General features: G+C 38.1%; 7 non-coding genes across 7 annotated transcripts; all 7 read right to left on the reverse strand.

The window, feature by feature from the left end:
* Window positions 1-294: 294 nt before the first annotated feature.
* trnay-gua (transfer RNA tyrosine (anticodon GUA)) lies at window positions 295-552 on the reverse strand. Its single transcript has 2 exons — window positions 516-552; window positions 295-330 (listed from the first exon to the last, which is right to left on the reverse strand). It is a non-coding gene; the product is annotated as a tRNA-Tyr (tRNA).
* Window positions 553-773: 221 nt separating this feature from the next.
* On the reverse strand, window positions 774-885 carry trnay-gua (transfer RNA tyrosine (anticodon GUA)). The gene is made up of 2 exons: window positions 849-885; window positions 774-809 (listed from the first exon to the last, which is right to left on the reverse strand). It is a non-coding gene; the product is annotated as a tRNA-Tyr (tRNA).
* Window positions 886-1,199: 314 nt separating this feature from the next.
* Window positions 1,200-1,298, reverse strand: trnay-gua (transfer RNA tyrosine (anticodon GUA)). The gene is made up of 2 exons: window positions 1,262-1,298; window positions 1,200-1,235 (listed from the first exon to the last, which is right to left on the reverse strand). It is a non-coding gene; the product is annotated as a tRNA-Tyr (tRNA).
* A 225-nt stretch (window positions 1,299-1,523) lies between these two features.
* trnay-gua (transfer RNA tyrosine (anticodon GUA)) lies at window positions 1,524-1,635 on the reverse strand. The gene is made up of 2 exons: window positions 1,599-1,635; window positions 1,524-1,559 (listed from the first exon to the last, which is right to left on the reverse strand). It is a non-coding gene; the product is annotated as a tRNA-Tyr (tRNA).
* A 221-nt stretch (window positions 1,636-1,856) lies between these two features.
* Window positions 1,857-1,968, reverse strand: trnay-gua (transfer RNA tyrosine (anticodon GUA)). Its single transcript has 2 exons — window positions 1,932-1,968; window positions 1,857-1,892 (listed from the first exon to the last, which is right to left on the reverse strand). It is a non-coding gene; the product is annotated as a tRNA-Tyr (tRNA).
* A 225-nt stretch (window positions 1,969-2,193) lies between these two features.
* Window positions 2,194-2,305, reverse strand: trnay-gua (transfer RNA tyrosine (anticodon GUA)). Its single transcript has 2 exons — window positions 2,269-2,305; window positions 2,194-2,229 (listed from the first exon to the last, which is right to left on the reverse strand). It is a non-coding gene; the product is annotated as a tRNA-Tyr (tRNA).
* A 337-nt stretch (window positions 2,306-2,642) lies between these two features.
* On the reverse strand, window positions 2,643-2,752 carry trnay-gua (transfer RNA tyrosine (anticodon GUA)). Its single transcript has 2 exons — window positions 2,716-2,752; window positions 2,643-2,677 (listed from the first exon to the last, which is right to left on the reverse strand). It is a non-coding gene; the product is annotated as a tRNA-Tyr (tRNA).
* Between the last annotated feature and the right edge of the window lie 171 nt (window positions 2,753-2,923).

Genomic DNA, 2,923 nt, shown 5'->3' on the forward strand with positions numbered 1-2,923 from the left:
TCATTTTTCAACAGAAAACTTGGCGTCAAGTATTCCATCCTTGGTGTTGTTTTATTTTAAGAATACATTTAATGGAAAACGTAGTTGAAAAAAACATTGACAACTAAATTGCAAAATCGCAGTTCACCTTTTTCTGACTGATAATACGCCACATTTACATATTTCCATTCTGAACGGACATCAACAAGTACATCTTTTCCGAAAGAAAATATTGACAACTGTTAAAATCCCTGTTCATCTTTCTCTGACTGATAATACACCACATTGACATATTTCCATTCTGAAATGCCTACATCCTTCGAGCCGGAATTGAACCAGCGACCCAAGGATACCTGCTTATTTTCCACTGGGGGAAATGACAGGAAATGCCTCACAGTCCTCCTGGGGCCTACCAACTGAGCTATCGAAGGGTACTGAAGCTCACATTTTTCATTAAATCATTTTTCAACAGAAAACTTGGCGTCCGACCTAAGGATACCTGCTTATTTTCCACTGGGGGGAATGACAGGAAATGCCTACAGTCCTCCGCTCTACCAACTGAGCTATCGAAGGGTACTGGAAGCTCACATTTTTCATTAAATCATTTTTCAACAGAAAACTTGGCGTCAAGTATTCCATCCTTGGCGTTGTTTTATTTTAAGAATACATTTAATGGAAAACGTAGTTGAAAAAAACATTGACAACTAAATTCGTTAAAATCCCTGTTCATCTTTCTCTGACTGATAATACACCACATTGACATCTTTCCATTCTGAACGGACAACATAAGTACATCCTTCGAGCCGGAATTGAACCAGCGACCTAAGGATACCTGCTTATTTTCCACTGGGGGGAATGACAGGAAATGCCTACAGTCCTCCGCTCTACCAACTGAGCTATCGAAGGGTACTGGAAGCTCACATTTTTCATTAAATCATTTTTCAACAGAAAACTTGGCGTCAAGTATTCCATCCTTGGCGTTGTTTTATTTTAAGAATACATTTAATGGAAAACGTAGTTGAAAAAAACATTGACAACTAAACTAAAAAATCTGACTGATAATACACCCATTTACATATTTCCATTCTGAACGGACATCAACAAGTACATCTTTTCGAAAGAAAATATTCTTTCGTTAAAATCCCTGTTCATCTTTCTCTGACTGATAATACACCACATTGACATCTTTCCATTCTGAACGGACAACAACAATAAGTACATCCTTCGAGCCGGAATTGAACCAGCGACCTAAGGATACCTGCTTATTTTCCACTGGTAATGCCTACAGTCCTCCGCTCTACCAACTGAGCTATCGAAGGGTACTGGAAGCTCACATTTTTCATTAAATCATTTTTCAACAGAAAACTTGGCGTCAAGTATTCCATCCTTGGCGTTGTTTTATTTTAAGAATACATTTAATGGAAAACGTAGTTGAAAAAAACATTGACAACTAAATTCGTTAAAATCCCTGTTCATCTTTCTCTGACTGATAATACACCACATTGACATCTTTCCATTCTGAACGGACAACAACAATAAGTACATCCTTCGAGCCGGAATTGAACCAGCGACCTAAGGATACCTGCTTATTTTCCACTGGGGGGAATGACAGGAAATGCCTACAGTCCTCCGCTCTACCAACTGAGCTATCGAAGGGTACTGGAAGCTCACATTTTTCATTAAATCATTTTTCAACAGAAAACTTGGCGTCAAGTATCCTTGGCGTTGTTTTATTTTAAGAATACATTTAATGGAAAACGATAGTTGAAAAAAACATTGACAACTAAATTCGGTAAAATCCCTGTTCATCTTTCTCTGACTGATAATACACCACATTGACATCTTTCCATTCTGAATGGACAACAACAATAAGTACATCCTTCGAGCCGGAATTGAACCAGCGACCTAAGGATACCTGCTTATTTTCCACTGGGGGGAATGACAGGAAATGCCTACAGTCCTCCGCTCTACCAACTGAGCTATCGAAGGGTACTGGAAGCTCACATTTTTCTTAAAATCATTTTTCAACAGAAAACTTGGCGTCAAGTATTCCATCCTTGGCGTTGTTTTATTTTAAGAATACATTTAATGGAAAACGTAGTTGAAAAAAACATTGACAACTAAATTCGTTAAAATCCCTGTTCATCTTTCTCTGACTGATAATACACCACATTGACATTTTTCCATTCTGAACGGACAACAACAATAAGTACATCCTTCGAGCCGGAATTGAACCAGCGACCTAAGGATACCTGCTTATTTTCCACTGGGGGGAATGACAGGAAATGCCTACAGTCCTCCGCTCTACCAACTGAGCTATCGAAGGGTACTGGAAGCTCACATTTTTCATTAAATCATTTTTCAACAGAAAACTTGGCGTCAAGTATTCCATCCTTGGCGTTGTTTTATTTTAAGAATACATTTAATGGAAAACGTACTTGAAAAAAACATTGACAACTAAATTCGTTAAAATCCCTGTTCATCTTTCTCTGACTGATAATACGCCCCATTTACATATTTCCATTCCAAGTACATCTTTGAGCCGGAAAGCGAAAGAAAATATTGACAACTAAATTCGTTAAAATCCCTGTTCATCTTTCTCTGACTGATAATACACCACATTGACATCTTTCCATTCTGAACGGACAACAACAATAAGTACATCCTTCGAGCGGAATTGAACCAGCGACCTAAGGATACCTGCTTATTTTCCACTGGGGGAATGACAGGAAATGCCTACAGTCCTCCGCTCTACCAACTGAGCTATCGAAGGGTACTGGAAGCTCACATTTTTCATTAAATCATTTTTCAACAGAAAACTTGGCGTCAAGTATTCCATCCTTGGCGTTGTTTTATTTTAAGAATACATTTAATGGAAAACGTAGTTGAAAAAAACATTGACAACTAAATTCGTTAAAATCCTGTTCATCTTTCTCTGACTGAT

Source organism: Anoplopoma fimbria, unplaced genomic scaffold (genome assembly GCF_027596085.1).
Source record: "Anoplopoma fimbria isolate UVic2021 breed Golden Eagle Sablefish unplaced genomic scaffold, Afim_UVic_2022 Un_contig_6591_pilon_pilon, whole genome shotgun sequence".
Taxonomy (NCBI): Eukaryota; Metazoa; Chordata; class Actinopteri; order Perciformes; family Anoplopomatidae; genus Anoplopoma; species Anoplopoma fimbria.